At 34.8% G+C, this 14852-nt stretch overlaps 1 pseudogene; it reads left to right on the top strand.

Annotated features, from left to right (window-relative positions):
- Positions 1 to 14852, top strand: part of LOC145793758 (uncharacterized) — a 54884-nt pseudogene that overhangs the window by 20918 nt on the left and 19114 nt on the right.

Here is a 14852-nt window from a genome sequence, read left to right as displayed (position 1 = left end):
ATTATGGTATCACTTCACTACTGAGAGTTCGTTGTTCGCATTTTTTAAGCACGTGATTTACCCACAAGATTCTTCGCTTCAGGTTCTATCATTAAGGTATGATCTGAAATTTTTACCCGCTGCGTTATACTTGATTTACAGACTTCATAATAGCATCCATTTAAGGCAACTTGACTTACCAAAGTTGAAAACCAAAAATTTGTTGAGGTTTTCATTGATATGCATATGATGTTGATTTTAACCAACCCTAAAAGTCTAACAAAGATTTCAATCACACATAAAAAAGAAGAAAAAAAAGTAGAATACAATTTGGACTTCTTCATTGCTCACTTTTGTCATGAATTTCAAACCATCATTTTCGTTGTAGTCTGTACCCAATTTTGTTGTCTATGGGTTTCCCACTTGTAAACACACTTGCCCCACTAGCCTTTTTGGAAGTTTGAATTACATTTAAAAATAAAAAATAATAATAAAAATAAAGGACAGTCCATTCTTAACTCAACATGATAATGGATAGTTAGATAGACATTAAAATAATATTTAATCCAAGACATGTTGCCAAACAAGCTCCACTTAAAATATATTTCTAAGAATGTAAATTCAAAAGAGTAAAAAATAGAAATCAACTAAAATTCCATGTGCATTATCATCATTGTTATGAGTTGATGAATTGTGATTGGTTAGTGTCCAATTAATTTATCAAATTAAAATAAGAGGACTATTATTTGTCCTCATCTTTTTACTTTGGTCTCATTTTTATGAATTCATACCCAAAAAAATAAGTTCTCTCCATTTTGTTTTTGAGTTCCTACCTTAATACCAACTATATTCCACCCCAAACCCTAGCCCTTAACCCTAATCTCATCTCCACCAACTCCGACAACCACCATTGCTATCTCCAGTGGCCAATCCTCAACCCCTCTCTACTATTTCACAGCCTAGACCTAGGGTTTTTAGAAATTGGTGATGGCAACAGTAGCGACTTAGAGCAGTGATAGCAGCAGTAGGTCACGATCTGGGTCGCAATAGGAAGAAGAAAAAGAAGAGAAGGATACGGTAGCGATCGGCAGTCCCACCCCTTTGGCAGCCTTCTAGCACCTTCCCCACCAGCAGCCACTCTTCCGTAACCTCCGACCACTGTGACCTCCATCATTTTTCTTTTTTTAGATTTGCGGCAGAGATCACAGCTGCGGTTGCGATTGTCGAAAGAATCAAAGTGGTGACTGCCAATTTCTCTCTCTCACTCTCTCTCTCTCTCTCTCTCTCTCTCTTCTCTCGTAATGGCAATGATGAAGGGCTACGAAGGTGGTGGTGGGCGAGATGATATTGCGAGGTTGGTGGCACTGGGAATGGCTGAAGAAGAAGAGAATGAGGAGGCGGTAGCGAGGTGGAGCGAATGAGATCTATTAATGGCGGGGTGTTACTGGCCGGAATAAAATAGAGGTGAAGGTGGAGGTGGAGATGGGGTTGGGGTTGGGGTTGGGGTTGGGGTTAGGTTTATGGTTGGAAAGATAGAGATGGGGTCAAAAATGGAAATTAGTGTTAGGACAAAATTGTAATAAAAAAATACAAGAAGTCTACCAACCTTCTAAAATAATTCTAAATTTATTCACAATATTACATTTTAACCCATGCCTGGGACCTCGCCAACTTCATCTCTCTAAATTCTCAAAGGCCATCTCATATTTTTGAGTCCTCAATAATAACTTAACAATCAGATAACTTGTCTCCAGTTGAAAGTTGAACTAAATCAGACAGTTGAGATTTCTAACCAGAAAAAATCATTAAACGGAAGACTTTTACTAGTATCGGTAAGAATTTTTTTTAAAAAAATTAATGAGCGGTAAGAGTCTTCTTTGTAATGATTTTTTCCAGTCAAAATCTTTTGTTTAATGACTCTTTCTTGTCAAAAACCTCAACTATTTGGTACAATTGAAATTTCAATTAGAAACAAGTCATTCCTTGTAGATTATAGTTCAAGGCCTCTAATTAGAACAATGATATTGATAGATACATTCCTTTTTGAAGTACCTAAAAATAATTGATAGATAGAAAAATATTGAGTAAATTATATTACCCAAAATCTATGAATTAAATTTGAATTAGAGAAAATTATACAATAGTTCCGAAGAGAAAATTATTCAATACTTCCAGAATACCACGTGTTCGTACTCCTAGTCAATCATTATTTATTATGCCCCTTGTTGGACTATTTTAATATGTTTTATTTATTTATTTATTTATTTATATTGTTTATGAATCTTCATCTTGTTCATGAATGGAGATTCATTGCTTTAGTAACCTTTTGTCTTGTTCATGAATGGAGTTTAATTAGAATTCATGAACGTGATGGTGAATTCATATTTGGTACACTCTCCATTTTCTCTAGGTTTATGGTCATTATTATTTTTTGGTGTATTTTGTAAAAATCCTAGTGGCCTATAAATAGTTTCTCTCTTCTACTCTTTTCTACAACAAACACATCAACTATTTTCTACACAAGAGAGATTACTGGCAAAGAATGGTGTTTTTCTTGGTAGAGCTTTGGGTTCACCATCTTGTGCAGAGTTGGCATGAACCATACGACAAGTGGTCGGGCTGTTGTATCCTGGAGGGAACAAGTCATAATTTTGTGACTGCTGCATTGGTATTTAGGGTTTTCCTACCGCAGTGGGCTTGATCTCCTTAAAGAAAACGAGATATCCGTGCCTCAGTCTAATCTATTTGTATCTCTTTTTCTTTGCATTATTTATCAATAAAATATATTTTTTTCTGGTATTTTCACCAACAATTTTAAGGAGATCAACCATGGATCAAGTACCAAAAAAACCAATCATGGAATTGGAGATCTCAACAAGCCTTTGAAGTTCAAGGGAGTTCATTTTAAGAGGTGAAAAGGAAAAGTTCTTTTTTACCTTAGCCTTTTGAAAGTTGCATATGTTCTTACCGAGAAGAACCCAAACAAAATCCCAACTGAGGAGATGAATGATGAAGACTACGAGTCGAAGAGGAGGCTAGAGGCCAAGATGCATTAATAACACAAACGGGTAATGAAAATTCTACCACAAAGGTAAACTTTGTTTCAGCAAACAATAACTTACCCAAAGGTTACAATTCCAAGAATGCTTATTTGAAGCCTTATAAAAAGAATATGAAGAATTATGGTAAGCCTCACAATGAATGGATTAATCCAAATAAGAGTCAAGGTCCATCACCTCCATAAAATTTTGCATTCTTTGTCTGTGGCAAAAGTGGGCATATTGCTCGATCTTGCAAATTCTGAAAACGTGCACCTACCCCAAAGGCTAACGTTATCGAGGAGCCATTTGTGGCGATGATTACAGACATTTGTATGGTTAATTATGTGGACGGTTGATAGGCAGATTCTGGTGCCAATAGACATGTTTGTTATGATCAAGCTTGGTTCAAGGTGTATACTCCCTTTGATGATGAGAAAACAATTATGCTTGGTGACTTTAGTCAAACCAAGATACTTGGGAGTAGTGAGGTTGACCTTAAGTTTACCTCTGGATGTGTGCTAACTTTAAAAGATGTGCTTTATACACCGTCCATGAGAAAGAATTTGATGTCAAGTTATTTGTTGAATAAGGTTGATTGTAAGCAAACTATAGAATCTTATCAATATTTGATTACCAAGAAGGGTATTTTGTGGGTAAGGGTTATACTTGTGATGGGATGTTCAAATTGAATGTTGATATTAATAAACCATCTACTAATTCGGTTTACATATTGCCTTCTATTAATTTTTGGCATGCTCGCTTGTGTCATATTAAAGTAAATATGTGGGAATCATGAGTAGTTTAGTCTTAATTCCTAAAGTGACAAAAAAAATTGAGAAATGTGAAGTTTGCAGTAAAGCAAAAATTACCAAGAGGCCTCATAAAAGTGTTGAAAAAAATACCAAATTGCTAGAATTATTTCATACTAATTTGTGTGAGTTTGAAGGAATTTTAACTCGAGGTGGTAACCGATATTTTATCAGTTTTATTGATGATTTTTCAAAATTCACAAACGTATATTTATTAAAAAATAAAAGTGATGCTTTTGAGAAATTTAAAGAATTCCTTCTTGAAGTGGAAAATTAATTCGGTAAAAAGATTAAGAGAATTAGAAGTGATAGAGGCCGAGAGTATGAATCTCTTGGATTTAACTCTTTTGTTCAGTCATTGGGAATTATTCATGAGACTACTCCACCATATTCACCTTCATCTAATGGCGTAGTTGGAAAAAAAAAAATAGAACGTTAATTGACTTGACGAATGTTATACTTATTGATTCAGGTGCTCCCTCATATCTTTGGGATGAAGCTATTTTGACAGCTTTCCATGTGATAAATAGAGTGCCACACAAAAAGACTAAAATTGCACCTTATGAGTTGTGGCGGGGGCATAAACCAAATCTAAGTTATTTGAGGGTTTGGGGTTGTTTAGCTTTTGTGAGGCTTCTAGGTCCTAAACGACCTAAATTGGGTGAACGAACTACCACCTGTGCTTTTCTTTGATATGCGTTGCATAGTACAACTTATAGATTTTTTGATATGGAAAATAATATTATTTTTGAATCAAGTGATGCTATTTTTCATGAAAATAAGTTTCCTTTCAAATCTTGAAACAGTAGGGGTCAAATAATTTCTGAAAATATTTTATCCGTGCCTAACTCTTCTACTCCATCTCAAGTTTTCCAAGAATAAGAAAATTCTCAAATTCAACCAAGAAGGAGTAAACGAGCTAAAGTTGAAAAAGATTTTGGCCCTGACTATTATCTTTACAATGTGGAAGAAATTCCTCTTACGGTGCAAGAAGCTTTATCATCACATGATGCTATTTTCTAGAAAGAGGCTGTAAATGATGAGATAAATTCACTACTTTCAAATAAAACATGGAAGCTAGTGGATTTACGTCTAGGTTGTAAAACTATTGGGTGTGAATGGGTCCTTCGTAAAAAACTTAAACCGGAAGGAATTATAGATAATTATAAAGCGAGACTTGTCGCTAAAGGTTTTAAGCAACAAGTTGATCTTGATTTCTTTGATACTTTTTCTCTGGTTACTAGAATTACATCCATTAGACTGTTGATAGTAGTGGCTGCAATTCATGATTTAAAAATTCATCAAATGGATGTCAAAATAGCATTTTAAATGGAGATTTAGATGAGGAGATTTACATAGACCAACCCGAAGGCTTTGTGAAGCCTGGCCAAGAAAGTAAGGTGTGTAAGCTAACTAAATCCCTTTATGGTTTAAAACAAGCTCCTAAACAGTGGCATAAGAAATTTGATTTCTGCATACTTGAGAATAGCTATAAGACTAATGAATGTGATAAGTGCATATATTATAAAACTTGTGAGAATGCACATGTGATTATTAGCCTATATATGGATGATCTACTTATCTTTGGCTCTAATTTGCATATTATAAATAAGACAAAATATGCTCAGTAGCCACTTTGATATGAAAGATCTTGATGAAGCCAATTTTATTTTGGGAATTAAAATTACCAAGACTAATGATGGCATTTTTCTTGATCAGTCGCATTATGTTGAGAAAATTTTAAAGAAATATAATTTTCTAGATTGTAAACATATTGTTACTCCTTTTGATGCAAGCATACATTTATTTGTTGTAACAAATGAAAAAGAAGTGATTAATCAAAAGGAATATGTTAGCATGATTGGTAGTTTGAGATATGTTACTGACTGTACTAGACCTGACATTGCATATGATGTTGGAGTACTTAGCAGGTTTATTAGCAAGCCAAATCGTGATCATTGGCTAGCCATGGGAAGAATTATGAGATATTTATCTGGTACCAAAAATTATGGTTTGTTTTATAACAAGTATCCTGCAGTACTTGAGGGATATAGTGATGCCGATTGGAACACTTTGTCAGGTGATTCTCTCTCTACCTCGGGTTTTATTTTTACCTTGGGTGGTGGTGCTATGTGTTGGAAGTCTAAAAAACAGACTATAATTGCTAATTCTACAATGGAAGATGAGCTTATAGCGTTAGCTTCAACATATGAGGAAGCGAATTGGTTGAGAGATTTCTTACATGAAATCCCTTTTTGGGAAAAACCAATTCCTCATGTGTTAATTCGTTGTGATAGCACTACTGCTATTGGTAGAGTGAACAACCATTTTTATAATGGTAAATCCAAACCTATTCGAAGGAAACACAGTAATGTGAGATCCTATTTGAGTAATGGTATCATAACTGTGAATTATGTATGATCTTGTGATAATCTTGCGGATCCGTTAACCAAGGTCTTGGCAAGAGATAGGGTCTAGAATACATCGAGGGGAATGGGTTTGAAGCCTATAAAATCATAAACCATGTATGAGGATACCCAACCTAGGGACCAAAGATCCTGTAACTAGGTTCAATGGGAAGAACGAATCATATGGTGGTTGTAAAAAATGCACTCTTTAATATATTGTTATCCATCCCTATGATGCAAGTGCATTTGTCCTGTAATATTAGAGGGTTGAGCTTTTATACTCTTAATGAAATTTTGTAGCTCTTGTTGAGTGGGGTATGTAAATTACAGGAACATCTTTGACAGATTTCACCTATGTGTGCATGAAAGTGAGGCCGCTTTCTATGCGAACAAGGCTTATTCTCAAATATGCTTATGAAAACTGAGATAAGCACAAGGCCGTAATGTGCTGGCTATTAAAAGCTCATGTCAATACCTGAATTATTATGTGTGAGCAGTAATACTTTATTTCCCCTAAGCAGTCATAGTTCAAGTCTGAGACCACTATTGACTCTGGAGTAGAGGTTGTTGATTCACTAATAAATGTTCAATGCAGAACACACCTTCATGATGCATACTAGTCTATCTTTGTTTGGTAATCTCTCTTATCTTTGTTGATATTAAAATGAGTGGGGGATTGTCAGACCATTTTAATATTTTTTATTTATTTATTTATTTATATTGTTCATGAATCTTCTTTTGTCTTATTCATGAATCTCATCTTATTCATGAATGGAGATTAATTGCTTTGGTGACCGTTTTGTCTTGTTCATGAATGTTGTTTAATTAGAATTCATGAACTTGGTGATGAATTCATATTTGGTACACTCTCCCTTTTCTCTAGGTTCATGGTCATTATTATTTTTTGGTGTATTTTGTAAAGTCCTAATGGCCTATAAATAGTTTCTTTCTTCTACTCTTTTCTACAACAAACACATCAACTATTTTCTATACAAGAGAGATTACTAGCAAAGAAGAGTGTTTTTCTTAGTAGAGCTTTGGGTTCACCATCTTGTGCAGAGTTGGCATGAACCATACGACAAGTGGTCGGGCTATTGTATCTTGGAGGGGACAAGTCATACTTTTGTGACTGCTGCATCGGTATTTGGGTTCTTCCTACCACAGTAGGCTTGATCTCCTTAAAGAAAACGAGATATCCGTGCCTCAGCCTGATCTATTTGTATCTCTTTTTCTTTGCATTATTTATCAATAAAATATATTTTTTTCTGGTATTTTCACCAACACCACTCATGTCCATCAATCATCCAACAAAATACCTCACCTACTCACCTACACACCTTCTCCACCAATCACAATACTATAGAGCACCACTTGTCTATACTCCGAAATTACTGAATAATTACCTGTTCCAGAGTACCACGTGGTCCCTTACAAATTATCATTTATTATGCTTCTCATATTTCTCAACCACCCAACACAAATAATCAATATTCTACCTTCTTCACAAATCATATTACTATAGAACATCAAGTTATTGTACTCTGCAACTATCGAATAATTATCGATTAAATATTATTATTTTTTATAATAAATTTGTTTATGACTTTTTTGCGAATAATTTTATTCCTACCGAATGATTTAATTTCTGATTTATTGTCGCCCACTTCTATGCAGTAGTATAATCATGATTATTCAAATCACTATCCAAGAAAGGAGATTTTTTGAAGTCTTTTTCCCTCCGGTTAATCTGGTAGGATCGCTTGATTAGAACAATTCACTCGCCGATTAAAAACAAAAATAAATAAATAGATAAAGTCAGACTCACCCTTTATTTTTTTTCCTTTGTAGTGGTACGGATTTTTTTTTTTTTTTGTGTGTAACTTTTGCTGAAATAATTTAAATAAATTAATTATTTAAAAGTTTGGAGAAAAATATTTTGAATTCCTCTTTATGATTATCAATTTTTATTTTATTTTTATAATAATTTGCACCAATTTATTTACTTTTTTGAATAGTTTTATTAATACAAATCAACGTACAAGACAAGAACATCAATACAAAGGGTGAAGAAGTATCATAGCAAAATTAAATGATTCCAACTAAGTTGAAATCAAAGACCTCCACTACTCAAATGTAGTTATTTATAGAGAAAATTTCAAATCAGTACAAGTCATAAAAAATAATTATAAATAAGTGATAAATTTTACAAATATTAATAATTCAAATCATAAGTCTTTCAATGAATCTGTAATAATTTTATAAAATTTCCAATTAATGGTAATTTCCCCTTATTTATTTCAAGATAATTTTGTAATTAATATATCTAAAAATTATTATGTTACATGTTAGTTTATTATTAAATAATAATATCTCAAGTTAAAAATAAGCCGTCATGTATTAATTGTATCAGTTAATAAGTAATATTTTTTGGTTGAACCGATATATGCCTCGCCATCGAAAATTCATGTTGACTAACATTGATCATCAATTCTATGATCATATTCGATTCATAGATTTGAGAAAAAATTAAAATATATATAAAAAAAAGTGTAAAATATTAGTGAATATGCAGTTATATTTCTATTCGGTTTGTCCTACCCGTAAATGAGATGAGAATTGCTTTTTAAGTTCTAACACAAAGCATTTTGTGTTTCACATATCAAAAAACCACCTCAGAGCAAACCAAACCTCTACTCCACAGCAATGACCAAGCAAGTAAAACATCTCAGCCTTTTTGCTACCTTTTTGCTAGTTTTGCTACCTTTTTGCAATGCTCAACCATCGCCAGACTCACAAGCTGAGGCACTTCTCAAATGGAAACAAAGCATAGCCAACCAATCAATCCTCACCTCATGGGCCATTAAAACCAATCTCTCAAGCTCAAGCCACTACAAATGGCTTGGAATAGCCTGCAACAATGCCGGAGATGTGATTGGACTAAACCTCGCTTATACTGGCCTAAAAGCTACGCTCGAGCGCTTAGACTTCTCTTCTTTCCCTCAACTTCTTCGCCTCGATCTCAAAGTAAACTGACTCACTGGCACCATACCAATCACCATAGGCTTCCTCACAAACCTCCAATTCCTTGATCTCTCTACAAATGCTTTCACTGGCATTTTTCCTCTTTCTGTTGCCAACCTTTCCATGGTTGTCGAGCTAGACGTGTCGCAAAACATGATCAGTGGTGAGCTGGATTCGGGCTTGTTTCCTAATGGAACAAAAGGGGCAAAAACTAGGCTTTTTAGCCTCCAGAGGCTACTAATCCAAGACACTAACATGAGTGGTTATATTCCTAGGGAATTGTAAAAACTTGACTCTTATTGCTTTAGATGGGAGTCATTTCTTTGGTACAATTCCTAGTTCTTTGGGTAATTTGAGTGAGCTAACCGTTTTGCGCATGACAGAAAATCAACTTTCCGGGGAAATTCCTTGGAATATTGGTACCTTGACTAAGTTAACCGATCTTCGCCTGTTTAAAAACCGATTATTTGGTTCAGTTCCTCAAGGAATAGGAAACTCGTCGGCTTTGACAACCCTTCATATAGCCGAGAACAATTCACTGGTCACTTGCCCCAACAAGTGTGTCGATATGGGAAGCTTGTGAATTTCACAGCTTCCTATAACAAGTTTAGTGGTCCTATCCCAATGAGTCTAAGAAATTGCACAACCTTGTTTAGAGTTTGACTTGAATATAACCAACTAACAGGTATTCTAGACCAAGATTTTGATGTATATCCGAGCCTTAATTACATCGACTTGAGCTATAACCGGCTACATCGTATGCTCTCACCGCAATGGGGAGAATCCAGGCATCTGACACTGCTAAGAATTGTTGGGAATATGATTGTTGGGAAAGTCCCTGAAGAAATAGTTCAGTTGAACCGACTGGTTGTTCTTGACCTTTCTTCTAATCAACTTTCTGGGCAAATACCGGTACAACTTGGAAATTTAACTGAATTAAGCTACTTAAGATTAAACGCTATCAAACTTTTCGGTCAAATACCTTCACAAATTGGAGCATTGTCCAATTTGGGATATCTAGATCTATCACTGAACATGCTAAGTGGTCCAATTCCAAATCAAATTGGGAATTGCATAAAACTACAGTTCATGAGTTTGAGCAAGAATGGCTCGAATGGTTCAATCCCAGACCAGATTGGTTATCTTGTAGCCTTACAAACTTTGCTTGATTTGAGTTACAATTCACTCACTGGAGAGATATTGTCCGAGTTTGGAAAGCTTGTGAATCTTGAAAATTTGAATCTCTCCCACAACAATCTCTCTGGTTCCATACCCAATTCTCTAGTTGACATGGTTAGCTTGTTGTCCATTGACTTGTCTTACAACGATCTTGAGGGTCCTCTTCCTAATACCAAGGCCTTTCATTCTTCTCTGAAATATTTTGCTAATAACAAAGATTTATGTGGTGAAATCCGAGGATTGAGGTCATGTAACACATCATCATCTCCCAAAAATACTAGCCATAAAAGTGAACACACTCATATGATCGTTATTATCATCCCCTCTTCCATTTTGTTACTATTTCTCATATTCGTGGTTGTTGGGATCATTGCACTTTACCGCAGACACTACAGGAAAAATGGGCTACCGCAACGTTTCTTTTATGGCGTTTTGTGAAACGCCATTATAGATGGATGAAACACAACGTTTCCAAAACGTTGTCTTAGAGCTCAGTTGAACGGCGCCGTATTGGGTGTATACATTTGACACCGTCCACTTTCCGTCTCTCATTTTCTCTCTATATCTTCCATAGCTCGGTCTCTCTCCCTCTCTTTCTCTCTATTCCAAAGCCCTCGACTGATATTCATCGAACCAGATCAAAGACACACACACTCTCTCTCTCTCTCGCTCGCTCGATTGCAGGTGTTGCTCTTCATTGATCTGTCGCTGGAGAGCTTTGATCAGTCTCTTCATCGAACTTGAACTCAAACTCGATCTGTTCTTCATCAAATCGCAGATCCAAAATCGATATCATTCTCGAACCAGATCGATCTCTGTTGCTCTTATCTCAGGTACAATTTTCATTCTCTTGAAGGATGTCTGGAGGTTTCTCTCTCTTCTAATTCTATTTGGTCATTTTCCTTATTTTTGTCTGCTCTAATAATGGCTTACATATCTATAGAGGCTTATAGGGTGTTAAATCTTTGCTTATAGCACTGTAATCACCCCGGTAAGTTTGATGATTGACAAAGTACTCCAGTTTTGGAGTCAAGAAATTTTTTGATCTAATGCCTTCATCATATGGCTAGTAGGCCTTTTGATTTGTTTTTGTTTCCTTCGGTGAGTGTTTATCCACATTTTATTATTTGACAGTCAGAACAATGCCATTTTAGTTCTGTGCTGTTTTGTTTGGACGGCTGAACTATCTTGGAGATGTAATGAACTGTAGAACTACTGAGAAATAAATGTCCCTGTATGAGAATGTGATAATCTTTGAGTTTCATCGACACATATATAAATATATTGAATGTATTCTAAATCTTAATGGTATTCACGTTTAGGTAAATGGAAATATGGAGTTTTCTTTAATTGTAGTCGAGTGTTGCTGCAATTCTTTTTTTGTTTTGCGAATTTAGATGTATGTTTTTAGTAATTCCCAAGCTTAGAATTAATTATTGATGATTATCAGTCTGAAATTGAGTTTGTAGGGTTGCCTCCACTTGTTCTGAAGGAAGGCGCTAACCACAGTCTTTCTTCCTCTTTTAACTGTGTTGGTGGAGATCATAGAATGCTGAGAAACCCTCTGACTTTCTTAGCTAATAAATTATTGATAGTTGCAAGACTAATTTCTGTACTGATGCTTTTGATCAGATGGGCTTCAGGTTATTTTGCAGTTTGTCTAAGCATATTTGGCTAAGTTGGTATGGGTGTCCTTCAATTATAGGGAATCCTGTTTGGTTGACTTTGGTATAGTGGAAAACTTAGTGTAAACATATTTCTTTTATTGCCTGCGAGCAAGTTAATTTTATTATATATTGGAACCAGCTATGTGAACTTAAAAGACTCGAAAAAATTCCATGACATGAGATTTAATAGAGGATATTGGAAGTTGAATGATGGTCTCTACTCCTAAGGTGAGATGGACAAATCAGGGCACCAATTTTATCCACAAACTTGGCAAGTAAAAACTGCATTTTCTGTCCAAAGTTGGATTGAATCAAGATACCTTTAGTTATCAACCCATATTGAGGCTGGAATGAAAATTATATGTGGTGTGGGTCTTAGACTTGGGGATTCAGCAAATGGAAAATGGACCTTAATGATATACCAGTGAGATATCCGGGGTGCAATAAGATATAGACTTAATTGCGTGATACATAAGGTTTAAAAAGTTCTTTTGGGGGTTGAGATTGTTGTTATTGTTGTCAATTATCTTTTGATCTGCTGATATTAAATTTTATTTTCTATTTGGCTAACATGTTTCCCTGCAAAACTTGCTGACATGTAATTAGTATTTCATAATTCAAGTGGATTCAATCTTCTTTTGATGCATGTCTTACATATGAATGGCAATTTACATCAATTTCACATTGCTGTAGGCAAGCAACAATGTTTCTATTGAAGTTTTCTTTCTTGCTTATGAGACTTAGAAGTTTGAACAACAGTTCTAACATAGATTGTCCAGTTATATAACTACAATTTTGAAAAGCAATAACCTTTATATATTGAATGGACCAAATAGAAAATAATTTTATTATATCTAAACCAAAGAAATTCGAAAGCTACGTGGTTGGAATTCTAAAACTCTAATTTGATGTTTGAAACATGCTACAGTTGAAATTACAATAAATATACAATGGAGATTGAAGAAGATTCTTTGACTAGGACGAGCGCGGAAGCACTCACCTACAAGTAGTGGCCCCTAAATTGAATTAGGGCAGCAGGAGAAAGGCTTGATTAGGTTTGAATATCTTAGGTTTTTTAGGCTGAAAGATATATAATTTTTGGGGTAAGTATTTTATTACCAAAATCAAATATTACAATAAAGTTCAATGCACACTCCACTAGGTAACACATCATCAAACGAGAGATTCTTAAAAGTCTAGCTTAAGAGATTGGCCAAGAGACTAGGCAAAAGCAAACATGCCTGAAGGACCTGCAGAGTAAGCAACAAAATAAACATCAATCACTAGATTACAAATCCATTCATTTCAAACCAAAAGGCCTACTAGCTTATTACTTAAAAATACTATTACTACATCATTTTAGCTTTTTTGTTTTTTGCAATATGGCAATTTGCAAGAATATACTTTTTTGACAAAAAAGATCCGCAACATTATAGTTGCATAAATACATTATTCAAGTGGAGCCAATTCAATATTGATGGCAGAAACTAACCTTAAGAGAGTGGCAATAATAGACTTGTGTGCAATAATAGAGACTCATGCTTCTTCATCACTTAGACAAGACTCTTTTTTTTTGTTTTTGTCCAGTCATGATTTAGTTTTGTGGACAAATCAGCTGACCTTTATAAGCATGGTAAGATGTTACACACACATATGTAGATGGTCTCATGATCTCAAAGTGACAATGTATGAGATTAGTTGGATGTTTGCAATTAATTATCTATTTGGCAAGTGTGCTTGGTCTATATTTTTTGTGCTTATATTTTTTGTGTAACATTATGATTTTGAATTTCTAATGTTTATCATAATTTTTTTTTAAGTAATTTGAAATCTACCCTCGTCTGCACAGTTTTCTTTTTGGGCTTTGATAGGGACACAAAAATGGTGCTATACAAATGAAATAGAACACTACTAAGATATATTGGTACGTGTGGGTGTTCATGTAGTAGTGAGAACTTGTTGCTTACTTGTGAGTACAAGAACAAACTAAATGAAGCATACCTAATATCTAGTACTTGCCATTGTAATGTGCTATCAACTACAATCATGGAATTTTTTACTTTGTGATCAATCAAGATAATCTGGTTGTTCTTGTAGAATCTTCATTAGAGATACTCAGTCATCTTGATGAAGTTCTATATCATAATCTATCAAGAGCATTGTAGAAACTTTTAGTTTCTTCATTAATATGCTTCATGCTAGAAATGCTTCTAGTATGCTTGATAGTGTTGATTCAAGTTGCACCACTGGGATGCAAAAATCATGACAGTTGTTAATTTAGCAAGTAATTATCCATGCATGCATGAATAGCCGTAGACCCGTCCAAGAATCTTCATCAGAGATACCTAGTCATCTTTGATGAGGCTCTTCTTGGATTGTCCAGTTCGGACAGTTCAGGAACACAAGTCTATGTTGTAATTAGTAGTTCTACTACTTAAATATAGTCCATCTCGTAGAGATTTCGTGTAGTAGCTCCTCATGTTCTCCGGGTGCATACTAGACAAGGTGTAGCAATACACCCAATCTGTGTAGTGTACTTGGAGAACCATGGGGAGATGCTGCCGAAATTTCGTTAGAGATGGATAGAGCGGTATGAGCTACTTTTTACAATATAGACTGTGCATTCCTGAATGGGAAAGTAGGATGAACCAACCTATTAGAGAAGAGTTAGAGGTAAATGGTGTCATGTCGCATGCATTATAAGGTACTTAATTGAGGTTAAGAATAATTAAAATGAAATGATAATTT

This window comes from Camellia sinensis, chromosome 6, assembly GCF_055761805.1.
Source record: "Camellia sinensis isolate YWXY chromosome 6, ASM5576180v1, whole genome shotgun sequence".
Classification (NCBI taxonomy): domain Eukaryota; kingdom Viridiplantae; phylum Streptophyta; class Magnoliopsida; order Ericales; family Theaceae; genus Camellia; species Camellia sinensis.
Note: the sequence above shows the minus strand (reverse complement) of the source record. Positions and strands in the feature narration are given on the sequence as shown.